Source organism: Tupaia chinensis, unplaced genomic scaffold (genome assembly GCF_000334495.1).
Source record: "Tupaia chinensis unplaced genomic scaffold, TupChi_1.0 Scaffold149090_1, whole genome shotgun sequence".
NCBI classification, from domain to species: Eukaryota; Metazoa; Chordata; class Mammalia; order Scandentia; family Tupaiidae; genus Tupaia; species Tupaia belangeri.
This window is the reverse complement of record NW_006208936.1, coordinates 489,096-503,543: the sequence shown is the minus strand read 5'-3', so window position 1 is coordinate 503,543 and position 14,448 is coordinate 489,096. Positions and strand designations below refer to the sequence as shown.

The following is a 14,448-nucleotide window of genomic DNA, read 5'->3' as shown; positions in this document are numbered from 1 at the left end:
AGTCCCCCCAGGGGCCCGTCACACTCACACCTGAGCCCCACACCCAGTCACACCAGGGGCTCCCCAGACTCACACCTGAGCCCCACACCCAGTCACACCAGGGGCTCACCAGACTCACACCCGAGCCCCACACCCAGTCACACCAGGGGCTCACCACACTCACACCCAGTCACACCAGCTGTGAGGCCTGTTCAGAAGTTCGTTAGGACTTGCCTGGTGATTCTGACAGGCCAGAGAAGGGACAAACCAGGTAAGACGGAAGTGGGCCATGAAATGCCTCCTTGCAGATGCCCTCCAGGTCTCCACCATGCTGTGTGGACAGTAATGACGCACACATGCACAGATTAGGAAGGGGACGTCTGAGTACGTGAGGCGTGTTTGACACGGGCGGATTGGCTTATGCCTGGGAACACACGTGCATTACACTCGGCATGGGGCTGCACAGTGGGAGCATGTGAGACCATGCATGACCCACGGGCGTGGCCACATGCTATCCTTTTTCCTCCAATGCTCCATCCATGCAGATCCTGGGCACCCGCAAACCTAGCATGGTTTTCAATCTGAAGGCACCTACGGACTCCAACCCTGGCCAATCTGACATAGGACACAGCCTGGCTGAATTAGTTTAACCAGGGAGGTTAACTAACTTAACTAGGGAAGTATTCTCCTTAGGAGACTGAGGGTCTTGGAGATGAAGTGCCTTGTTTAATGACAGTCAGGCTTCGAGCTCAGGTCGGTCACCTCCCACATCTGTGCCCACTGCGAGGGACAGATGGGTGGGGGTGCACAGTAGGATCTGTATTTTGACAGGATTATTCCAACCCAGAAAATCTATGCCTCTAGGACGAGTGAGAATGAGAAGTTCCTATGTACTTAGGAAACACCTGGACATTAACACTGCTCTGGACTTGAACGCTATTCTGATTAGTGACCCCTCCCAACAATAGAAAAAAGGGTCTAAAGATCAGTGAGTCAACAGCCTCACTGTGGAGAAGTCCGCCATCAACTGCCTCCCTGCAGTGGAGTTCAGGTCCAGCCAATCAACAATCTCCCCGCCACCGTTTCATTTTCGAAACCAGTAGATCAAGGCCAGCCCGCAGGGGTAATTGCGCAACCACAGTTCAAGGCCAACCGATGGCGAACGTTCCACTTCTGACTGCCAGGAACACTGAAAGCCACACTCCCAAACCCTTGAGGAGCTCAGCTCTGCACGGGAGACAGACTTGGCAGCCCTGCTGTCCTCTGTGACTGGGACCTGCCGGGTCTCGTCACGTTCAGTTGTGGCCATGCACCCGGAGGCCTTCGGGAAGCTGATTCTAGGAGCCCAAAAGAAGCCCGTAGTATTTCCAGTTAAGAGTACCTTGCTTTGGTGTGTAGGATGGATTGGAACAGGAAGGTCCTAGAAACAGATCATTTTCCCACCATAAAATGGGACGCAGAGACTAACTTAAGGTTTCAGTATGGAAATGCCCAACAGAAGACTGTTTGATAAAGAACATTCTAAGAATGAGAATGTTATGAGAATGGGAGCTGGAGATGGCATTCTGAGTCAGCCTAGGACTCACAGAAGTCAGATTCAAAAACTAACGTACACTTCCGTCTTCAGCTGAGGCAGTTCAGGGAAATCTCATTTCTGCCTTCATTAACTAGCATACGGTTTATCACTCAGGTCTGGCCCACAGAGAGCAGAGTTACAGGTGTGGTATTACATTGCACATCTATCCCACCTTGTATGTCAGAGATTTCATTCACCCCAAGTTATGCAGAAGAAAGAAATACTTAGACAACCGGGTGAGGCTGCTTTTTCAAGTCTTAGGGGGGCGCAGATTTTAAACCACCAACAGAATGGCTGGACGAACTTCCCTCGCTGAACAGTCCCCACCGGCCCCTACTGGGCCGACTCACCATCATCGATCCTAGAGTAAGACTCTATTTCCCTTCCAGAAAGAATCCTGCAGACTGTATCTTCCTAGCTTACGAGCTCCTCTTAACACACATATTCCTGCAACGACCAAAAATGGTCACAGATATTTCCAAAAAAGTCATGGCAACCAAACTGAATCAGTTGGTCATAATGAAAAATGGGAGACGGAAGTCCAAGGTGTGGGATCCGAAGCTGAGCTGAGCCATCTGTAGGGCTGCCCTGGACCGCGGCCTATTCTACCCTACCACGATGCTTGCTTCACCAGGAACGTGTGAGGCTTGGACAAGCGTGACCGGTGGTTTAGGACAGTTGGGTGCAGTGCTACATTGACGGGCTGCTGTCTGGCTGCCCACACGGCCAGCTGCCTCTCAGCGACGTGGGGAAATAGAACCTCACTCAGAAGCTTGCTAAGAAAGCCCTGAGCACGCTGCCTGGCATGTAAGTGGCTCAAGAATGGAAACCATGGTCCTAATTGAGACCCTCTCAACCCTACAGGGCACTTTGGACAGGGGAGCGGGGCCTATTTGGTCACCCTCCTTCATTCCACTAGGGTGTGCTGAGCGCTTCCTGAGATCCGGACCCTCTTACAGGGCTCTTTGGTGAGCAAGATGGAACCGGGGCCTGCCCTCCCGTGGCCCAAGCCCAGGTATCCCTCTGTCCTCCCATCACAGTGGTACTGCTGTGCTGGCCTGCTGCTTCACCGCCTGAAGAGCCTGGTCCCCCGAGATGACCATCACTCGCCGTCTTGGGGCCGAGCTGAGTGTTGGCAGTGACTGTCCGGGCTTCAGCACATGGACTAATGGGAGGCTCCAGAAGGCAGGCTGGTGGTTCACTCTGCTACCGAGTGACCGATTTAGCTCACCTCAGAGAAGCCTGGAGACATGATGAAAACCCGCCATCCCCGGCCAACTGGAATGACACACGGGCAATGCCGCGCAAAGCTCCACGATACTCGGCTCATGTCCCAAGACCACCCTGTCCACGCAGGGTACACACGTGTGCCCACGACCCTGGCTGGCTGAAGCCACATAAAGACCCTTGTTAGGGGTACTGCCTGTCATCTCTCTCTCTCAGGGAAGAAATTAATCATTTTTCTTTAAAGAATTACTTACTTTATTTATTATTATTTTTAAATTTTTGCTGTAGAGCATGTGTGCCCCCAGAGAGAGAGAGAGAGTGGGAAAGTGAGAAAGCAAGCTGCCAGGTCCAGGACTCGAACTGCGGTCGGCATGTTGGGAATCCAGAGGCTTAACCCCTGCCGGGTCCAGGACTCAAACTGCGGTCAGCATGTTGGGAATCCAGAGTCTTAATCTCATGCAAGCTGCTGGCCCCAGAAATTAATCATCTTTTTTTTAAAGAGGTTTTTGCTATAGGGCGCGTACGCTTGCCAGACAGACAGAGACATAGAGACAGAAAGCGAGAAATCACCCCCCAGGGGGGATGGTCACGCCGCAATCCCTTCTCCTCCATTCTCCTCTCGGGATCTTGGGCACACACGCACACGTGCCCAGCATGAGTTTTAAGCCACCGGGTCCGGGACGCGAACCACGGTCCACTACATGGGAGTCCAGCGACATAGCCATTACGCTAACTGCTGGTCCCCCCAGAAATTAATAATCTTAAGAAGACAAACTACCAATCCCACCTTGCAACGAAGCCTTGGACCGAAAGAGTATGATTTCTTAAACACAATTCAAAATACATGCACACGCAGAACAAAGTCTACCCTGTACTTCTAGGGCACGGACTGGGGCCCAGACAGGTAGACACGTGCACATGTGTATACTGACACACGTTTAGCCTGTCTATGAGAAAACAGTTTAGAGAACACGCAGGTGGCAGAAGAAACTGAGACTGCATGAAAAACTATTGTCATCCCCCCCTGGATTGTCAACACGCAATCTGACCTAGTCAAATAATCTAATTGACTTCACTATGGGGGTCTTTAGAGTAATTTTCTTTGTAATATCTCATCCCTTCAGGAGAAAAATGCAATGGACCAATTTATGTCAATTCATTCATTCAAATAATGTTTTTAGTAGATGTGGTAGCAGAATACGGCCCCTAAAGATACCCACGTCCTATACCCAGAACCGGGCATCTCCAAGGGGAATCCAGCTGCTGACAGGATCCCCTGGACAGGGGAGGTAATCCTGGGTGACCCCAGTGGGCTCCGTGGAACCCCCAAGTCCTTGGAGTTGGACAGGGCTGGCAGAACACACACAGCAAGAGTAACTGCCACGTAGCTGCCAGGGAGGAGGGCGGCCTCTATAGCTGGGCAAGGAAGGCCAATTCTCTCACAGAGCCTCCTCGGGAGCCTCCAGCAGGTCGCGGCCTTGCCACACCTTCCCCTTAGTCTGTGAGAGCTGGCAGGACTTCAGACACCCAGAACCGTAGGGTAAGAAAGCTGTGGGGGCTTTTTGTTTATTTTTTTTTTCGAGGCTTTGCCATAGGACACATACAGTTGCTGGAGAGAGAGAGAGTGAGAGGGAAAGTGAGAAATCACCTCCCAGGAGGGACAGCCATGCCGAAATCCCTTCTCCTCCATTTTCATCCCGGGATGTTGGGCATGCACCTCGTGCACCTGGAGTGATTTTTGAGCTGCGCCGGGTCTAGGACTCAAACCACAGTCGGCCATGTGGGAGTCCAGTGCCTTAACCGCCATGCCAGCTGTTGGCTCGGAAAGCTGTGTTGTTTTAAGTCTGCGGCAAGTTCTACAGCAAGAATAGTCTACGTGAACATCAATAACGGAAACTAACGCACTGAGGAGTCACGCTAAGGTCTGTCCAGAGAGAGGAGTGCTTTCTCTCTGTTTTCCCTCGTCTTCACCATGTTTCCCCCCGGGCGCGCATGTGCAAATATTTAAAAGTAGTACATTGGCACGAAGGAGGCTTCTCTATGAAACAGTCTCAGAAGCAACAAAAACAGCTTATAAATTATGAAAGTTTCAAGGTGTGCTGTAGATAAAAGTCTTGCCAGATGCCAAATGATTTGCAGGAGCTGGCGGGAACATGTGGGATCCTGTGAGGGGACAGAAAGGCCGGTTGGTGGCTTTTTCTAAGCAGTGTCACTAATTACAGCTAAGACACTTCCACTTTAACCGGGACACAATGTGGAATCCAGTGGCTGCTCCAAGGCTCAGTGAGTTAATTAAGCTGTGACAAGAGTCAAGGTCTCGCTACTTCTCTAAGACACACAAATGGATGGAATGTCAAAGAGGAGACCAACGACAGGGCCACCTTTCCCCTGCACAGGCAGAGGTGCTGGTGCGCGGGGTCACCTGAGTGTTGAGGGGTATGTGGCTACAGGAGAACCGACATTCGCCGCACGCTCATGACCCTGCTTTATATATAGTAGCTCGTCAAAAATACACAGCGAGGCCAGCAGGTGGCGTGGTGATGCAGGCCAGTGGGTTCCCACATGGCCTAACATGGTTTGAGTCCTGGACCCGGCAGCTTGAAAATCTTGCCAGGTGTGTGTGCATGCATGTCCAAACTCCTGAGAGGAGAATGAGGAGATGGGATTATAGCATGGCCATCCCCCACGGGTGCTGGTTCTCACTATCACTCTCTCTGGTGAGTTCACATGCCCTATGGCAAAAATCTTAAAAAACAAACAAAAAAAGGCACAGCCAGTTTCTGAAATAGGTATGACCCATAGATAGACATTTTTTTAAACGATGAAACTGGAGCTTGCCGGTATTAAATGACCCCCAAGTCCACAAGTGAGTGTCCGAGCCAAGGTTCAAGCCCACTAGGAGCGCCTTATCACAAAGCCTGGCTTCGTCTATCACCCTCTCCTGCCTGCAGCATCACCTGACAGCAGAATTTTGCAGCACTGCTTAAAAGACAAATCCCATGGGGAAGGCAGATGCTGCTAAACAAGAACGGAATTTCAATTTCCTCCAGATAAGCTGCTACGGGAAAGTACTCAGGCAGAGCTGGAGGAGGCACCGACGTTGTGGGCATGATTTGGGAAGGATCTTGTTTTTCAGTATCTCCCTGCGGAGGAGCGAAGGGAGGCTAGCCTGGCCGAAGGCGTTTCCTGGTTCCAGAGTGCAGGGCTGGAGCGCCCCGCCCGCCCTCTGCCGCAGTGGGAGCAGGCCCTCTCAGGGCTCCCAGGAGCACCTGCACCTGCCGCCGGGTGCTCCCTGGCAGAGGTGTCGGGCTGGAAGGCCTTGGTTACCCGTTCTGCTCGATCGGTTATTCTGCACAGGGCCTTTGCTGACTTGTTTTTACTGGAAAACAGTCAGGGCCTGTCGCCTCTAAAGTCTCTACGCTTCTGGAACTGTGCACGTGCCTGAAATCCCAACAGGACAGAGAAGTGGAGTAGGGAGTGCACCATGAACATGCCCACTGGGGGTGCTCGCTCTCTCTCCCTCTCACTCTCTCCCTCTCTCTTGCTCTCTCTCGTTCCCTCTCTTTGTTGAGAGCACGTGCTCTCTGGCAAACTGAAACATCGACCAAAAAAACTGAGCGTGGGAAATATTTTCAGACAATGCAAAGCAACTGCTCCCAGCAGCAGATCAACTGCCACCAGCCACCACTTCTAAGGGTTATTAGGTCTTACTATCCCCCCTCAACACGCAACTGTAAAGCAGTTGCAACTTTTATACTTAAACGTCTACTTTACTAGCATACCAAAATAAAATGCCACGAGCTTCGTCGCTGCTTACACATGGACCATCCACACACCCACACCCGCCCTTTTTCCCTACCACCTCGTTCTTCACAATTCCCTGCCTACTTCTGCAATATGCAAAAAAAAGAAGCACGGGGACTTAAAAACATTCTCCATCAATCAGATCTCACAGGCTCAGACAGGATCGGGTTGCCAACTCACTCTAGTTCTTCCGAGTGACATGGTTCATGCCCAGTTTGCAAGCATTACGTTTTAGCTCTTCCTACTTAGAGCAGGAATTGTAGAAAGTCCCTCTATACCTAGCCTGGGGACAGGGCCCTTCCCTCACCAGGTTTAGCACAGAGCCAGGCCCATGGCTGAGGCCCCGGGAAGCCCTAACCTCAGCTACTGGGGGTGGGCGGTAGGAGGCTAATCACTATACAGACACTTCTACAAATGACACGGAAAGACCAGCGCAAATACACATTTATTCCAAAGGTATGATCCTTAAAAAAACAAACAAACAAAACACACACACACACACACACACACACACACACTCCTTCCCTGTCATTCAAGAAAGCAGAATGAGGAACTCAAGGTTTCAGCACCTGTGCTGGATGTCTTTACCTTACAAATTTTGACATGGGGCACATGTGCTCCCTTGAGAGAGACAGAGGAGGGAACGTCGCCCAGGGGATGGTCACTGCAATTGCTCCTCCGCTGCTCCGGCCTCCTGGGACGCTGGGCACACACACACGTGGGCCAGCATGTCTGTCAGGCTGCTGGGTCTGGGACTCAAACCATGGGTCTGGCTGTGTAGGACTGAGCCGCTTTAACCACCAGGCCACAGAGCTGGCCTTATATATATATTTTTTTTGTGTGTGTGAGAGATTTTCATTGTAGGGCGCGTGCGCTCGCCAGACAGACAGACAGAGAGAGAGAGACATAGAGACAGAAAGCGAGAAATCACCCCCCAGGGGGGATGGTCACGCCGCAATCCCTTCTCCTCCATTCTCCTCTCGGGATCTTGGGCACGCACGCACATGCGCCCGGCGTGAGTTTTAAGCCACCGGGTCCGGGACACGAACCGCGGTCGACTACGTGGGAGTCCAGCGACATAGCCATTACGCTAGCTGCTGGCTCCCTATATTTTTTCAGTTATAAGGTGTGTGCACTTGCACGAGGGAAAGTGAGGAATCCCCCATCAGGGGGGATGGCCATGCCGCAATCCCTTCTCCTCCGTTCTCCTCTCAGGACTTTGCGCACACCTACGAGCTTGGTGTGAATGTTCAAGCCACCGAGTCCAAGACTTGAACCACACAGTCAGCTATGTGGTGTCCGGCCACCTTAACCTCGACGCCACCGCTGGCCCGTGCGTTTCAGTACGGTCCGTGTGTTACGAGGAATGAAACCGTGCCCAAACGTCACTTTCCCAGCCGTGCTTGGTCCGGCTGCCCTTTATGTACCTGATGTCCTTTTTCGGCCCCAGGACCCCACAGGCCACCCTGTTGGCCTGTCCGCTTAGGCTCCTCCGCGGTGCAAGTCCCTGGCTTGCTTTGCTTCGAGAAGCACGGACCTGGGCTGTCGGCTGCACATTTCGCTGAGTCTCTCCGGATTAAACAGGAGGTGCGGGCTGTCGAGGCAGAATGAATTGTCGTCCCAACACAGGGACACACACTGTCAGCATGACCGTCACCTTGGGTGCTGACCCCGCTCCCTGGCCGAGGTCAGGGTGGGCTTCTCTGCTGCGGAGCGGTCCCCTCTTCGCGTTGGCACTCTGGGAAGGCCGCCACTGCGCAGGGCCCCATCAGGGAGCAGGGTCTCCTCCACGGGCGCTCTCTCCCACTTCCCGGAAGACGCTCAGAGACCGACGTTACACTCTGGGCTAAGCCCACACCATCTCTGCACTCTGCTGCTTGAGTGAGTCGACCTCGGGCAGCGGGCGGCCTTTGGGTCGGTGCCTGCTCCCTTCAGGGTGCCGCATCACTGTCCCTAACTCCCAGCACCGCAGCTGCTCCAGGCTCACCCCGGTCCCCACAGTCAGCCTGGCTGAATTTACAGTGGCTGGCAGCGCCTCCAGCCACGTCTGTCCACTTCACAGCCGAATGCTCTACAAAATAAAGGGGCAGGGCTGCTTTTCCTCCTTCCTTGGTGCCTACAACACAGAAATGTGCTTGGCTTCTCCTGTGCCAACTGCAGTCAAGCCCCTAGGTCACTCCGCTGAGAAAGCAAAGTCGCCGTGCGGTGGCCTGGGGTGTCTGACCTCCACCAGTGTCCCTCCTGCTAGGCCAGGCTTGTAAAAATTCCTTCTGCTGGCTGTCTCACATATTTCTCATGGTGTCCACCCCTTTGGAAACCCGTCCCCTCCAAAACCACAGTCCAGGCATAGTCCTGTCCCTACCAGTTCACTCAGCTGCTCCCAACCCAGCCAGGCTCTGGAGCCAGCCACGCCCCTGCTGTGAGTCCTTCCCGGTACTCCGAGGTAGTACAGTAACGCAGGCAAGGGCCCTTACAGGGGTCGCGGCTGCTACACATCAAGAACTTGACACCTCGGACCAGCTGGACACATGGCGGTTAAGGCCCCTAGATCCCACACGGCTGCTTGGATCAAGTCCTGGACGTGGTAGCTTGAAAAACTGCTCGGCAAGTGTGTGCGTGCCCCCAGATCCCAAGATGGAAACAGGATTTGCAGTTGTGGTGTGGCCTCCCCACTCGGGAGTGATTTCCTGCCGTCCCCCCCTCTTTTCCCAGTGAGCACATGTACCCTATAGCAAAAACCAAAACCTGACATGGCTACAGAGAGTACCAGGAAGGCATTTATTATTACCTGTTTTAATTCCTAGAAGGCACGTGCTCTCACCAATGAGAAGCACCAAGACAGAGAGACAGAGAGCCGGGGGGAAGAAAGCACCCTCCCCAGTGGGGCACGGTCACGTCACAAGCCCTTCGCCTCCCTCCTCCGTTCTGTTGGGATGCAGAGCACTCACACACACGTGTCTGTGTTTTCCAAGCTGCCAGGACTAGGATTTGGCCCACGGTCAGCCATGTCGGCTCTGGTACTTTTAACCTGTAGGCCGGCCCCCAAGGAGCCGGCTATCAATAAAATAGCCTAGTGGCATGGCGTGGGAATGCATAAAAAGGCTGAGGGGAGGCAGGTGGAAAACATATGCATGCTACGCCCCGGGCTCTCATTTTTTTTTTTTTTGGAGAGGTTTTTGCTATAGGGTGTGTGCGCTTGCCAGACAGACAGAGAGAGACAGAGAGACAGAAAGCGAGAAATCACCTCCCCAGGGGGGATGGCCACACCGCAATCACTTCTCCTCCATTCTCCTCTCAGGATCTTGGGCGCGCACTCACACGTGCCACATGTGAGTTTTAAGCCACCGGGTCCGGGACTTGAACCACGGTCGACTACGTGGGAGTCCAGCGACATAGCCATTACGCTAACTGCTGGTCCCCCAGGCTCTCATTTTTACATGCACACACTTTGAATAAAACCTACTAGACAGAAGCACACAGTCGAAAGTGCTCACGTCCCTCAGTGTTCAGGATTTCTACTATTTTTATAACCAGGAAAAAAAACAGTCCTCACAAATACTCCCTTCCCTTCACCATACCCAGCTTTGGCCAAAGCCAGCTCGCCCTGACCCACCCCTGCCTGGAGGCACTGGCCCCAGCTCGCATCTCTGACCACAGAGCTGGGGGCCCGACTGAGTGTCCTAGGAGCACCCCCATCCCTCTCCAAGGGGTCGTCCCAACCCTTCATCTCCCCCACATCTCCCATCTGCGGCCTCAGCTGACGGGTGACCTTCCTTTCTCAGAGAGCAGAAGCGGTCAGGAGAAGCGCCTGCCCCTGCCCGGTGCACATGGCCGTGCCACAACTGCAAATCCTCCGTTTCCATCTTGGGATTTGGGGCATGCACACTTACTTGCCCAGCATGTTTTTCAAGCTACCAGGTCCAGGACTCGAACCAAGCAAGTGGCTGTGGGCCACTGTCATCCAGCGACACAGGGGAGCTGAGCCACTGGTCCTCCTTCGAGGCCACCCTCCTCTGTGCACTGAACCCCACCCTGCTCCCGGAAGGGCTCTGCTCCTTGCTCCTGGGCCTCCTGGATGCAGCCCAGAACAGACACTCTCCACCTATGAATGCTCTCCCTTGCCCCTGTCCTCCAGCGCCCTCCTTCACAGCAAGAAGCCATCCACTCCTGCTGTCTCTGCTCCCACATCTGCTCCTTGACCCACGTCAATCGGCTCTGTCCCTACCACAGCGCCAAGTCCAAGAGCCCTTATCCTCCCCGCAGGTTCAGTGACAGCCGACACGTGACCAGCCTCCTATGGAAGACACCTGCGCTGGGCTGCCTGGGTCACCACCTGCCGCCTCTCCTCCTTGCTGACACCCCTTCCCGTCTCCAGGCCTTGCTGACCCAGAGGGGTGGGGGTGGCCAGGCTGTCTGTGGGCCTCTCCTCCCCACCCTGCTGCGTTGGGTCCCGCCTGTATACTGCTCCCCGGGAGGTCTCCACCCCTGCTCTCGCGCAGCACCGGATGTCCATACCCACTGCCCACTGGACAGCTCCACCCATAGGCCCACCGTGTGCTTTGAAGCCCACATGTCTGGAACAGGACTCGCAGTTCTCCCCGCCAAAACAAAGCTGGTCAGACAGCAGTGGAAGCTCCCGTGCCCCTGCGGTACGCCCTCCTGAGTAAACAACGTCTTGGACGGCCCTTTCCCCAGCTGATGGGCCGAGATCTGGGGCACATCTCTCAGACTCTTCTCTCTCACCGTCCACTCCCCAACAAGCCCCCAGGCACACCTGGAAATATGCCTTGACTCCTCCAGTCTCCTGGCCCTGCTCCAAGCCCCTCACTTCCGGCCTGGTCCATATGCAAGTTCCTCCTAACCGGTCCCTGGTTCTGGTTCTGCCCCACCTCAACTCCAGGGTAGTTCCCTAACGGCAACTGGCCTGTGCTCGGCTCCAGCGCCTGCAGCTTCCCACCAAACAGAGCCCCGCCCCAGGCCTTTACCAAGGCCCCGAGTAACTTGGCCTGGGCTATTTCTGCAAACTCCTCTCGCGGGGTCTCTGCACTGGGTCCTGCTGCCTGGAATGCTCTTCCCCAGGTAACTGCATGGCCCGTCCCATCCTCCAAACACGCATCACCTCCCTCCCCTGCTCCTCTCATAAGCCACCCCTGATTAAGGCCAGCTCTCCCCCAAGCCTCACCTGCCCCACCTCGTCCCGCCTTCTCCTCCTTTCTCCTTGTCTGGGTCCTTATCAGCACTTCACACACATTTGTATTTATTGCCTGTTTTTTTTGTTTGTTTTGTTTTAAGATTTTTGCCACAGGGCATGTGCGCTCCCTAGTGAGAGAGAATGAGAGGGGAAGTGAGAAAGCACCCCCAGGGGATGGCCATGCTGCAACCCCTTCTCTTCTACTCTCCTCCCGGGATTTTGGGCACGCGCGCGCGCACACACACACACACACACACACACGTGCCCAGCGTGATTTTCAAGACTCCAGGTCAGAGACTCCAACAGTGGTCAGACATGTGGGAGTCCAGCACCTTAACCACGCCATTATTGCCATTTCCTCACTGAATGGGATTCTCTGAAGAAAGGGACTTGGTCTCCTTGTAAACTGAGCAGGTAGTAGGGTGCCTAGCGTATGTGTGCGCCCACAAACATGGAAGGCAAGGGTGCTTCTCCTGGCTGCGGCTGACTGCCCCCACCTCCATGGGCAGGGTGTGGGTGGGAGGCACCCTCAGGGTGCCAGGGGTCAAAGCTGATGCTCTTCAAGGCTGACCCACATGGGAAGGTTCCTGTTCAAGTCCAGAGACGTCCCTGAGAGTGTCGGACATACGCACACCCATGACCCGGGGCTGGCTGAGGTGTCGGACACACGCACAACCATGACCCGGGGCTGGCTGCGGCTGGGAGGCCACCATATCAAGGCCCACTGGGGGTTCTGGAATGCTCTCTCTCTGTTTCTCTCACGCCTATGAAATAAATAAATAAACAAAACATGTTTTGAAAAGATGCCTCTAGGCTACTGAATCCCATATAAGATCTTATTTCACTGTTGGGTTCAAAATTTAAGACACATCATTGAAAAAAATCCCATTTCTTGATACAATCATTACTATTCTACATAATAGGAGACCTTTTACGATGAGACCCATAAAAGAATTCCAATTAAAAATTTAAATTGTACAGTATTTGGCTACTTGGGTAAAAGTCAGGGAACATACATAAATATTCATGAATGACAGGTTGATAATGGAGACTGGAGCATCCACCTCTGTCCAGCCAGATTACTGGTGCAGTAACTAATGACAGATGCAAGTTGATCAAGGCTCGTTCGATTACTGAGAAGGCACGTACTGGCTTTCACGATCAAAATATCATGAAACAGGGACCAGCAGTTAGTGTAATGGCTACATCGCTGAACTCCCGTGTAGCTGACTGCGGTTCGAGTCCTGGACCCAGTGGCTTAAACTTACACTAGGCGGGTGTGCGTGTGCGCACAAGATCCCAAGAGGAGAATGGAGGAGAAGGGATTGCAGTGTGGCCATCCCCCCTGGGGGTGATTTCTCACTTTCTATCTCTCTGTCTCTCTCTGTCTTTCTGGGGAGCGCATGCGCCCTATAGCAAAATAAATAAATAAATAAATAAAATAAAAAATAAAAAATAAAAACAATAAATAAATAAAATAAAAAATAAAAAATAAAAACACCTCTCCAAAAAAAAAAAAATATGATGAGACAGACTTGTAAAGAAACCATAAAAACAACGAAAACTGGGTTAGAAAAGGACCAATTCCTCAATCTAAAGAACAGTGAAAGCTGTGAAGCCGGGCACTCGTCCTCTGCTGGAGTCAGTGAAAAGGATCGCCCACCAGGAAAGCCACGTGGAATCCCCTGCAGAGCAGAACCCCGAACGTCATGCCACTCCTACTTAGACGCCCCCAAGCTCTTGCACGGGGAATTTGTGCAGCGTGCTCAGACCAGCCTCGATTATGACAGTGAAAGAGAAAGGAACACCCCAGTCAACAGGGGAGGGACGCCTGGGCGGTTTGGTCACACGACCCAGTATCCTAACAGCAGGGAGGAAGGAGAGAGCTCCCACAGCCGCTAGGACGACTCCTGGAACCCACGGACAGGGGAAACCAAAGGACTATGGCCACAGGGTTCTGTTTTCATAAAGTCCTGAAAGAGTGGAACCAGACAAGCCTGTCTAGGCTGACACATGTATCTAAGAAGCTGAGTTTTAAAGCCAAGGGTATGAGTGACTAGTAAATCGATAAATGGGGACCAGAGCCAAGTGTCACTGGCAGAAGGATTCCAAGGGACTGTCCTCAGGGGCTGGAGCTGACCTGCCCCCTTCCGGGTGGGATGCACTGAGACTTCCTTCCGGAGAACAGGATGGGGGGGTCACGTTACAGTGGAGACCCTGATACACCTTACGCAGCCCACGGTCAAGGTCAACGCCACTGCAGTAAGTCACGGCGAGTGTAACTGCATCAGCCAGGCTCCTCCAGAGAACAGAAGCAACGGGACAGAGGGGTGGATGGAAAGATGGACACGAGAGCACTTAGGGAATGGGTTTGCGGGGGCCCGCAGGACGGCTCAGTCCAAGTCCAAAGGCCTCCGACTCCAGGAGGCTGGTGGCGTAAATCGAGTCCCAGGTGGAAGCCTGATTTCTCACTTTCTATCTCTCTGTCTCTCTCTGTCTTTCTGGGGAGCGCATGCGCCCTATAGCAAAATAAATAAATAAATAAATAAAATAAAAAATAAAAAATAAAAACACCTCTCCAAAAAAAAAAAAATATGATGAGACAGACTTGTAAAGAAACCATAAAAACAACGAAAACTGGGTTAGAAAAGGACCAATTCCTCAATCTAAA

At 53.1% G+C, this 14,448-nt stretch overlaps 1 protein-coding gene across 4 annotated transcripts in view; it reads right to left on the bottom strand.

The window, feature by feature from the left end:
• NCK2 (NCK adaptor protein 2) overlaps positions 1–14,448 on the bottom strand; it is a 72,876-nt gene that overhangs the window by 45,162 nt on the left and 13,266 nt on the right. The window contains exon 1 of one of the 4 annotated variants that reach the window (XM_006170857.3): positions 1,361–1,475. The exons of the other annotated variants lie outside the window; for them this stretch is intronic. The gene's annotated coding sequence lies outside the window, so the exon portion shown is untranslated. Of the gene's footprint in view, positions 1–1,360; positions 1,476–14,448 lie in introns of those variants that run through there. 4 annotated transcript variants of the gene reach the window in all.